This window comes from Ictidomys tridecemlineatus, chromosome 8 (genome assembly GCF_052094955.1).
Source record: "Ictidomys tridecemlineatus isolate mIctTri1 chromosome 8, mIctTri1.hap1, whole genome shotgun sequence".
NCBI classification, from domain to species: Eukaryota; Metazoa; Chordata; class Mammalia; order Rodentia; family Sciuridae; genus Ictidomys; species Ictidomys tridecemlineatus.
In genome coordinates, this window is record NC_135484.1 from 49,667,031 (window position 1) to 49,679,329 (window position 12,299).

General features: G+C 33.5%; 1 long non-coding RNA gene across 1 annotated transcript in view; it reads left to right on the top strand.

Annotated features, from left to right (window-relative positions):
- LOC120889306 (uncharacterized) overlaps window positions 1–5,386 on the top strand; it is a 32,651-nt gene extending 27,265 nt beyond the window's left edge. Inside the window, exon 3 of the long non-coding RNA XR_013424950.1 lies at window positions 3,260–5,386. This is a non-coding gene — a long non-coding RNA (uncharacterized LOC120889306). The remainder of the gene's footprint in view (window positions 1–3,259) is intronic.
- The last annotated feature ends 6,913 nt before the right edge of the window (window positions 5,387–12,299 follow it).

The following is a 12,299-nucleotide window of genomic DNA, read 5'->3' on the forward strand; positions in this document are numbered from 1 at the left end:
TAAATGTATTTTGTTTTTCTTTCATATAATCTACTGTTCAAGTAATGATACTGAAAAGTTTACTTAGTGGTTAATTTGCAACATCACTGCTATCATTCTCTTGATTTTTTAGATTTGGATTCTTTGTATGTGGAAGATTGAGAGATCCTGTAGCAGTAGTAATAAGGCAGAGATTTTTCAATTAATTAATTAATTAGTTAATTAATTAATTTTAATTAGGTATATATGACAGCAGAATGCATTTTGATTCATCATACACAATTGCAGCACAACTTTACATTTCTCTGGTTCTATGCGATGTAGTGTTGCACCATATGTGCAGTCATACATGTACCTAGGGTAATGATGTCCATATCATTCCACCTTCTTTCCTGCCCCAAATACCCTCTCCCCACCTGAGACAGAGATTTGTATGCAGGATATTTATTGTGATGAACACCTGTGGAAGAAAGTAGAAAGTAAGATTGGGTACATGAGAAGTCAACCTATGGTGCAGACCCAAAAAAACAAACAAATAAACAAACAAACAACTCAGCCAATTCTGCAGGAGCTTGGGATATAACACGGCCTAAAACTTGTTCTCCCTTCCAAATCAGTCGTTAAATGTGGGCAACTCTGGAAACCTGTACCATGTGAAAGGTCACCCTCTGCCTGAGGAAGATCCCAAAAGAACTGGAAGCTGACACACATGACCTTGGCAGCAAAGTTCCCTGCCGCCCAAAAAGAATAGACTTTGTAGTGCATTTCCCATCCACCAAATTATTTTATTTCACATTTATATTATTCTATCTTTACATAAAACATTAATATAGGATTATATTAATATAGTCTTCAAGTTGAATTATGTATTATTAGCCCTTTCCTTTGTATTTTAATTTTGGGATTTGTATAATAAGTTCCAAAAATACCCATAAATTTTGGTTAGAATTGCATTGATTTTATAATACAGGAAGAAATAATATCTGAATATGACCTTATCATAAAAATAAATAATATGTTCTCATTTATTTATGTTCCATTTAAAAACCTTTATAAGTATTTATAATTTTGTCTATAAAGAATTTTCACATCTTTTCCTCAATCAATTTTCACTTCTAAGGTTTTTAAACCTGTTTTAAATGGGATTCTTTTTTTTCTTTTGCCATTTCCAAATATTTATTACTGACATATAGGAGCACTCTTGTTTTTGTATAGTCAACTGGTACCTGGAAATCGTGTTCAGCTTTGTTACTCTTATTGGTTTATCTGTAGATTCTTTCATATTATCTTCATAAAAAAATCATCATCCTCAGGATAATAATTGTAGATATTTTTGCTCTACTTTTATTTTTTTGTGATTCTTATGTTTTCCATATTTTCTAAATTTTCTTATTTCAAGGATAAAATTCCTAGTATGATCTTAAATAGAAGCATTATTTGATTTCTTATTTAAAAACTGTTTTTGAATCTTCCTCATCAACTTGGACTTTAGATTTAGGTTTTACATAGGTGATTTTTATCTGCTCATGATGTCTTATGTCCCAGTTTACTTTGCTTTTTTTTCTTTTTTTAATATTTGGTTGCTAAATATTATTGAATACTTACCAACATCTGTGATTTTCCTCTGGATCTTTTTTCTTTTATCACCGTGTTTTAGTCTTTATTATTAGATTTTCTTATGTTGTCTTCTTCTTACATTTCTGGGTTAAAACCAAGTTGCCTCTGATTCATCTTTCTTTTTATACATTTTATGTTAGAATTTTATAGAGGATATATGCATCTGTTGTGAATCAAGATTGGTCTATATATTTCTGATCTTGTACTATCTTTGTCTGATTTTAGTTTCAAGTTATTCTAACCTTATAGAATGAGACATTTCAAAGTTTTTTAAAAAAGTTATTTTAGTTCTTTAGAATAAGGTTATTTTTTTCTTTGTAATTTGACAAAAGAAATTCTACATAGGAATGGCAAAACAAAATTTTTCAAAATATGTAATGTAACTGTCTATTCATTGATAATGCTTTATGTCATTTTTTCTTGATATTTATAAATACTTATCTTAGTTTGGCTTTCTGATATTAAGATCAATTTTAGTTTATTAAATTAATTTTAATCTTCCCAGTTTTAATTCTTATTTCATTTCTTTGGTTCATGTTATCACTATCATTCTATTGCTAATTGCTTAACTTAAAGGTTAAACTCATTTTTAAAGTTACTGGTTTAGTTAGAACTGCTTTCAATATAATCAATATTTTATAGGCTGTTCTTTTACTTTCAGTTTTAAATATTTGTTCATGACCAGTATGATTTGACCTTTATCAAAATATTTAGAATTGTACCTTAAATGCCCTATTGAATGTGCTTTTACACACACACACACACACACACACACACACACACACACACACATATATATATAATTATTCCTATTATACACTGAGATGCAATGGTTATTGAGAAGCAATATCAGCAGCAGAACCATGTAGGTAATGATATGGAATGTGAATTAGGTAAAGGTTAACATGTCAACCAAAATTACTTTGTTGTTCAAAAATGGACAGTATAACTGTTAATACTTGGTAATGATGATCACTTTCCAGGGTAATCATTCTTAGGAGAAACATTCTGTTGGAGTGTTAGATCCACAGCAGGATATCTTATTGTTCCTGAAAGATTAGAAACCTACGTGGGCTCAGTTTTTTAACATGTGAATTAGACTATCAGCCTTGCTTAACTATGTGATAATTCAGTACTGTTACTGATCTCAATACTTACATATAAAAGAAGGAATATAACATTTTTCAATCACACATAAGATTGAAGGCAAAAACAAGTTTCTACTGATTAATATGACAAGTTTCACAATTTAATGACAAGTTTCATAATTTAATAACACTTATCAATGAAATAAGGTGTCATCTTTCTAATTGCATCTCTATAAAAAGTTGTCAGAGATATCTTTGAATTTAACATATTTATTTTAATTTAAATTCTAGGTGTTATTTAGATTATTCTTCCATCAAAGTATTTTTTTTTCTGTTCTAAGATTTAATCCAATATATCATGTCGCATTTGATTGTCATGTCTTTTCCAATCTGTGTTTCTCATCTGTTTCTTGGTTGTGCCTTTTTTCCCCAATATCCTTAATAATTTTCGAGAGTTTTGGCTTGGGTAAGTATTTTGTAGAAAGTCCCTCAATGTGAGTCCATCTAATGTTTTCTCATGATTAGACTGCTGTCATGTGATATAATATTTTGATTTTCTTTTTTTTTTAATCAAGAGAAACCCGTGAGCAGGAAAAAAGCATGGCTCCAGAGTCCATTTCTTTCAACAGAAGATAATTAAATTTAATTATAACTCCTCAGTGTTGGACCTGGATAGTAATGAAGAACTACTGATGATGTTTGAAAATACAATGTCATTTGCTTCTCTTTGGATAAGGGCTAAAATGAGTATCCCGAGACCTCCTGTGATTCTGGTGTCTCTACTACGAATGATATTAAGAAGAAAAATAGAAACATCTTAGATATACATTATCATTTGTGAAGGACATTTTGTTCATCTATTCCTGACTGGATAAATTGACGAATTACCTAAACCCACTTGTCTCATAAACCTTCCAATTTTTGTTGCTATGCATTGGTATCATTTGAACTGTCTAAGGGGAATCACTATTTTACCAGCAACTATTTGTATAATGATAAAAAGCTACTAGTGTAATAATGATGCTGTATATTAATTGCTTCATATGGTCTTTCAAGTAGGTGTACAATATTTGAAGATTTTTCCCTACGTTATATGTGTTCTAATTATATTTATTAAAATGTAGTTTAATGTCAATTGAATGTCAGGAAAACTTGTGCTTGTATTTTGGATGCCTTTGAAGTCTTTTCCATTTAATTTATTTGAATTCACTGCATTATTTCATCCTTGTCCTTTATCTCATGTATTGCTTCCACAATTCTCTTATGTATTTATTTATTTATGAGTGCTGGGGATCAAATTCAGGACCTTGTTTTTATTAATCAAGTTTCTACTGCTGATCTAGTCCCCAAATCCTATTTCCATACTTTTTCATGTCTACTTATTATTGCACCATTTCTGATTTTTTCTTTAAAAAAACCTAGCTCTACTTAAAAGAAAGTTGTACATTCATTTTTTTCTTTAAATATCTAATACAATTAATTTTAATCTATTTAAAAACTTTCATTAAAGTAAATTTTAAATATATTTTTTTTAGATGTGTAGACCTTTATTTTATTCATTTACTTATACGTGATACTGAGAATCGAACCCAGTGCCCCACACATGCTAGGCAAGCGCTCTACCACTGAGCCACAATTCACAAGCTGTTGATTTTAAAAAAAAGGAAGAAATCTTAGCATTAGAATATTTGTAAACACTCCTTTTAATTAGAAATCTTTTTAAGTAATTTGCTTTTTTTTCTTCCTCTATTTTTATTTTTCTTGTTCACTGTTATGCTTCATGGACACTTGTCTGGCTTTGAGTTTTGTGATTGCAGCCTTCCAGCTTCCCAGGCCTCTGGTCCAGAATCAGGACCTACAAATACATCTGGAACCTTCCACTATCATGGAAAATGAGTTCATGACAGTACTTTTTAAACAAATGGATAACTTTCTTCAGTTCTTGAATGTTTGCTTTCTCTTCTCTATGGATCTATATCCTTCATCAAACCACAAAAGATAATTACTAGTGGCCCTTGAGGTTCTGTCTTCTTCAGAGGTTCTGGCTTTGGTTTTCTAGTTCCCTAAACCTCACATACTCAGAACAACTTTGACCTTTCTATCTAATGGGAACCAGTACCTGGCCCCAGCTGCCCACTCCTGAACCAGGAGCCAAATTGATCACTACCTTCCACTCTGCCAATATTTTAGGTTTCTGTTCCATCTTGGACATTAGAAATGTCTTGAACCTGAGTTTCCTATTTTATATGTATCATCACTGTGACAACAGTAACAAAAATTAATCCAGAGTGTGAATCTATAGATCTATTTTGACCAAAGGTGTTTAGAATCCCCCACCTCAATTGTCTTACTAGGGAAGCATTGAAAACAAAAGCTCTATCAGGCCAGAATTTAGTATATTTTTAGTGTCTCTTTTGTCAAAACAAATCATCACTAATGGTACCCAATTTAGAATTTCTGTTGTTTGGTTTGTGATCATAATTTTAAGTTGAAAAAAAAATCATTACTGCAGACATTGAAATTCACATGAAATAAAACTTGAACTAAAATTCTGTTCTTTGTGTCCTCCCACACTTAGTTACTAAGATAATGCAATATGAAGAAACACAACATCACAGAAATTTAATAACTATGATTCATCTTAGTTATATCAAAAAAAGAAACCCTTTTAACCAATAAGATTTGCTTCCATGTATTATAAATCTTTTCATGCTGGCCTTTATTGTTATTAATAATAATAACATACTGGGAATTTTTCCTATTTTCATGCTACTATATGAAGTTTGTAGTGAATGTCAAAACAAAGATATTTCAAGTTGAGCTTAATACTGGAATTCTTTTCTGTGAATGAGCAATAGTACTACTAAAGTGGTATTTTTCCTCTTCAAACATTAACAGCCCTAAAGGATGATATGTTTAGTATTTAGGTTTCACAAGTATATCTTTTCTTGTTCTACTTTGTGGTAATAAATTTGGACAAGACATACTCCAAATAGTGACTAAAGACTGAGTTAATTGGCCTTGATAATACATTAAAATTTAACTATAAAAGCATATTTAATGTTCTCAAAGAACTTTTTTGTTTCTTTGAGAAATAAGTTTATCAAGTATTTTAGGAAGAAACAACAGACTCAAACATTTTTGCTGCTTTTAAGATAAAATCTAGTGTGAAAATATTAGTGTTGGGAGCCTGGTCAGGAACCATTTGTCTCTAGAACAGACTCTGGTGATTGCCTATCTGGTAGCTATTTTCTCCCACATTTTCCCTGTCAGAAGATCTGTCCAAAGAGACAGAAAAAGTCTGGATATTCATTTTCCAACACCCCTGGTCTGCACCTGACGATATGCAATGGCATAGGAAAAAGTGCTCCCTTTAGAGAGATAATGGGAAAAAAACAAAACGACCACAACAACAATCCTACTTTTTTCCTTGACACTTTTGGATGTTGTCATGCAAGGACATAATAATGAATGCTATAGCAGTCATCCTGTGACTGTGACAGATAAGCATCATTCTCTGATACTCCAGAACCACAGAGAAAATAGACTTGGTAACCCCTTATCTATACTTTCTCTTCCATGATTTTTTTTAAGTCTCTGCTTTTATGTACCATCCTGGCTAAGGTAGTCTATATCTAATAGAATAATTCTTGTTTATACAGAAATTATAAACTACACAAAATATGTACACATATTTTGGCCTGTTCCTGTTACAGGTAGAAGGATGAAGAGGTGAAGGATAAGGAGTGTTTGCTATTAAGCTGAAATTTTAGTCTCTGATACTTAATACAACTACGTTTGTTTTTAATGATTAAGAAAAACTTAAAGGTCATATCGCTAATACAAATGATACTAAATATTAGCATTTTGTATGGGTAATTACAATTTTTAAGAAAGCGTAATGAGAGAGGAAGATTTTAGCTAAAACAAAAATATTGAGAGCTAACATCTAATTTTGGCTCATAAACACCAGAACCTTCATTTCAGTGGTCATATAAGTATTTATCCATTAAAGACTTTTGTAATATTTAATTTTCTAAATTGAGGAATTTATGAAAGCCGATTTGTTTTTAGATATGCACACTTTGGATGTTTTCACACATTGTAATCAATATCTTGTGAGACTCTGACATTAAGATTCAATCTATCCTCAACAGAGTTGTCAGAGAAAAAACTTAGTTTGCTGAGAAGTAGATTTCTCTAATCCTTTCAGGGTTCAGATTCTGCTGATCCTCTTGAGCATTTTATGGCATTCTGTGCGGAAGGAATGATTGGCAGGTTTAAGCCATCCTGTAGAATGGAAACCACAGAGCCTTGCTCTTAGGTATGTAGAAGCTCTCCAGTTGCTTTTTTTTTTTTTTTAAAAATCTCTTGCATTTAGTGGTGATGGGGCTTTCTGGAATGGTAAATTCTAGATCTATGTCCTATGAAAAAGAAACATAGATGCCAATCTTCATCCAATATAACCCAATCTAAGTATTGAAAGAGAATGGTGAGTCTAATTATTCACCTTTAATATGTCAGAAAAAAATGGTATAATTTAGATTTATGGCATTGAAACCCCAGTCATTTGGGACTAAAAAACCATGAAAAAAAATAGAGGCTTTGTCTCTAACAAAACCTGAGAAATATAATATTTGCTCCCCCGACTTGCAGCTCTGTAAAGGAACAGCTTGATAATAGTGAGAAAAGTACCAGAATAAGATTTACATGTTCTAAGTTCTAAGTGTGGTTCTTTTATTCACTGGTTGTTTAATTTTAGACAAAACACTCACCTTTCCCAAGTCCTGATTTTTTGCCTGTACCATGAAGATGATAATTTCTTTTCTGACAAAAACAGCATTTCATGAAGAGTCAAAGAACTAATATGCATCAATGTGTTTTATAAGCTGTAACACATTAGGAAGTGGTGTTGTCTTGCCTCTTGGACCACAGAAATTTTGAAAGCTATTATTTGGAAAAGAAGAGCCTTTGAGAAGCATGCATACTGACATCAGAAGTCACAGGTGAGAACCTGACCCCAGAGTGGAAACCAAAGCACAATTGACAGCCGTAATGATGATAGAGTTATCAATAGGAATGTGAGTCATAATTTAGAATATTGTTTTTAAAAACCTACAAATTAGCAGTATCATTTACAATGCTGTTTCAATGGTTCAGTTTGTCCATATTTTTGGACAAAAAAAGAGGTGAAAATGGATACAAATGGCCCATATCAATTCTAAATATCTTATAAATAGTGGTACCAATTGCTTTGGATCCCCAGCTGTCTGTTCAGTGATGAAAATCTAGATATTCCACTGCCTTTATTTGTGCTCTAGGCACAAAGTAAAAATTTATCTCTCTCAGGAGAGGCAATGTAGCTCAGCGGAAGAGTTCTAGCACCTGTGAGGCCCTAGGTTTAACCCCAGTACCACACACACATACATACACACACATGCACATTATATATAGTATATAATCCTTCAAAATATGTATATTTGTGTGTATATATACATATATATATAATACCTTTTATACATATAGTCTTTCAAACTCTTAAATTAATCAAAAATTTTAATTATAATTTTTACTCAAATATTTTCCTTAAAAATGTTTTATAGTCTACACACCAAGTTGTTCAACCTCTTTTGACTTCTTCTTGAGTCTTATTTGCCATCAGCTTCCTCTCCTTTCTGGACCTATTCTCGGCACAGCTATTCCCTTTGTATACTTTGTTCCAACAACATCTGTGAGCAGTGAGCTCCAACATTCACAGATAGGACCCCTGTAGTGAATATGAAATGATTTTTCAAAAATTTGACACCTATTCCATCAAAAGGGAGAGTCCAATTGCTCCCTTTGAACAGAGACCAATCAATGTGAAAAACTATAACGGGCCTGAGAGTGTATTCTACCTTCAAGTCAATGAGTTGGCCTGTCACAGTTTCAGAAATGTTTGCAGAAGAAATGAGACTCCTGGGTCAGAAAAGAACCTGATTACTCACAACAATAGTAATAGCCAGAGTACCAGCATTTTCTTGTTCCCTAATTTGCTGGGTTCAAATTTCCCCAGGGAAGCACAAAGAGAGCCAGATGACAGATGCACACACGGGAGAGAAATCTGAGCTTACGGAACCCCCAAATCTTGCAAAGATCAGTAAGTTCATCATCTTTCCCTTTGGAGGGAGTCATTATTTTTTATTATAGTGGGTAGTAAGTATGACTGCCCATTTTTCTAGAGGGCACTCTATATTAAAATTCTGTCAATTATTTGAACATCCTTTAAAAAGATCACCTGGACCAAAGGCAGTCAGTGTCTCTATTCACAAGACAGCAGGAAGCACAAGAGATGTATGGAGATCATCTCCCCATACTCTCCAGAATGATGATGGGTGACTTCTGAGACGGAGAGGTTCTTTTCACAGGCCTGGTAGGGATCTAACTGCTAGATATGCAAGTTAGTCTTCAGTTGGGTTCAGCTCCCAGGTTTCAGGCCATTCTGATTAACAGGTAGATAAGCAGCCCCACCAAGCCATGCTCAAATTACACACTAATGAGCTAGCAAAAAATATTTTTTTAAGCCACTGTGTTTGAAGACAGTTTTTTATTCAGCAACAAGTAAACAGAACAAACTGTTTATATCTATACAGGTCTGTAAAGGCAAAACTTCCATTAGATTTTCCCCAACCCTGGGACTAGAATCCATACTCAAAGAGTTTGAATAAATCTGGTTACTATATCTGTACCAAAAGGAAAAAAGAAAGGAGGAGGAAAGAGGAAAAATAGAGAAAGAAAAGTCAGTGAGGAAGTTGTAACTCCAATGGAAAACACTACCATCAAGATTCAAAGGGATTGTAGTAAGTAGAAACTGTTACCCCCTCAGTCCCTCCCTGTGTGATCATTCCTCTACAGGGGGGGAAAAAAAAACATGTATTTGGTATTTGGTAATGAATTTTCTGCATAGTTCAGTCTTCCCTAATGCACGTCTCCTTGCCATAATTCAAACAACTATAAAGAAGTTCAAGAAACTTCATGTAGTTTTATGTTTGTTATTAAAACTATTTTTAAGATGTTGGGTCTACAAAATGTAGTTTTAAAAAAATAACCACTTGGGGACCAATTCTGCTCAGAATCTACCAAATGAGGTAGCAGTATCCCCAGCTTAGACCTAGCATTTTCTGATGTCACTTCTACTTGGAGGAGAAAACATCTGTACACTTTGAGCCTGTTGAAAGTTAACGTGAGGGTGTTGAGTTGTACCAATTTTAATTTTAATTTCCCAGGTCTTTGTTTATGATTCTATCCCAGCAAAGACAATCAATTTATGTTCCCTGAAGATAGTCATTTTTAACTGTTCTTATTGAATTAGCTTCACTAATGAAGTGTTTGTTGAATCTTGTTGGTTATAAATTGACTTGATCTGACCATTCCTGGTTCTCAAAACTGTATACCAAAGCACTTGCTTTTGATAAAACTCTTCCAAGTCTGAACATATATAGAAAGCATATCTTCTTTTTGCTGCCTTATACTGATTAGCTCAACATCATTACCCTGGTGATGTCTCTACCCCACTGTGTTTTTCTTTGGGGGCTGCCAGGGATCCTGTCTCAGAGGTAGATGTTTTGAGAAATTTCCTTTTAATGTTCATTCCAAATACTATGTCTTGAAACCCTACAATTAATCTCCAGCGCTTCTTACACCACAAGTCTGGTTATCTCTGTAATATTCCAAGGACTTGACTGAACCACGATTCAAAGGATGATACTATACTCCCTAAGAATATCTTCAGTCCTTGGTAGACTGTGACCTAAACCAGATATTTTGAAAGGCTGTTATAAAATTTTATCCCAATCTTCAGATGACGTGGATTCAGTTGGTAAAGTAACACAGACACACACCAAAGTTTATTGGGACACAACGACACCCAATCCTTTATGTATCACCCATGCTGTTTCTGTGCTACAACCGCAGGATTATCAGGACAGCGACCACATGGCCCCAGAGGCATAAAGAGAAAAGGCTTGCCAAACCCTACTTCCATTGCTATTACACATATTTTCATGTACTTTTAATCTTTTTTCTTCTGTGCCCTTCAATTTACATATTTTCTATTGGTCTTTCACTAATACTCTCATCTTTTTTTATGCTATATATAATTTTATGTTAAACCCATTAATTGAGTCCCTAAATTTGGGTATTATATTTTTCACATTTAGAATTCTATATAATTCTTTTTTATAAGTTTTTTATTTCTGTTGAATTTCTGCATTTTATAATTCATATGCAAAACACTTTAAGTACATTTAAAGTTCATGTTTTGTAGGCCAATATGTAGAGCACTGTGGAAATATTTATTTTTCCAGGTTTTTTCCTGTTTTTTATTTATTTTTCTTTGCCTGACTCATGGTAGTCTTTTTTTGAATACCAGATAACAATGGTTGAAAAAGTGCAGAGAAATCCTGAAGCATTGTCTGTGCTTATCTTCATTCGCAGATGAGTTTCTTTCTAGTTGGCAGTTAGAGTGAGACAGATGACCATCATCCAGAATAGTCTTGAGCTGGTTGGAAACTGGATTTCAGTAGTTCATAGGGTTGGTCCATGGCCAGGTCTTCCTTCTCTTCTGATATAGTTCCTCCAACATCCTAACTGGATGCCTAGAGTAAAAACACATCTTTTTTCCTGGACTCCTGTTGTAGTCTGCCTGCCCCATGTAGCTACTTGTAATTAATTACTGCTTGTTTTTTTCAGTCTCTCAGCAGCCACTTCTGGATTAGCTCTGCAATCTGGCCACAGAGAAAAAGAGTGCATAATGTTAGGTGTCTCTAGTGAGCACCTCTTCTCTCTGGGACCCTCTCAAGTCCTGGCTGACTTAATAGCTTTCTGGAGACTTCCAACACATTTTTTTTTTAAATGTCTGTACATACCATGAACACTATTCGAGTTATTCTCATAATGGAGCATTGTCTACAAGAAACCATTCAACCATTACCTCTCTATTATTTGTAATAGTTGTTTTCCTGTGTTGTGTATTTCAGTGGATTTAGGGCCATAGGTTTCTGTCTTTGGCCACCTGCACTGGAAGAAAATCACATTAGGGTAGAATTTTTCTCTACGACTTTGTTTTTTGTGTTGGTTGCCTGTGGGGGACATCTGCTTTGGAAGGAAGCCACACCACACAGTTTGTTGATTTGTTTTAGCTTGTAAGGAATCCCTGTTGCACTGAATTTGTTTGTTTTGGCTACCTGCCCCACTGCCTGCCTTTACCTTGCCAAATTAGGGGTTTTATATAGGGTTCTTCTGAGATTCCTTCATTTATATCCCCAACATCTTTTTCCCATTCTGAAGAATTGTGAGTCAGTTAGATGTGTCTGCTTCTACACTGAACCACATATCCTATATTATTACAAAATTCCTCAAAGCTCATGGCATGTATATACCAATTTTCCTGATTTCCATTGCTGGTTCAGCTTTCCTTCAAATATCTGCATAGTTTTCTTCTTGAAAAACTATACATCTTTGATCAAATGTCATCTTCTAAACAAAGCTCTCTCTGTTCATTTCATTTAAAATAGTAAACACTTTCCCACATGCAACCAATCTCTTACCTTATTTATTTTAGCATTTATAATCTCT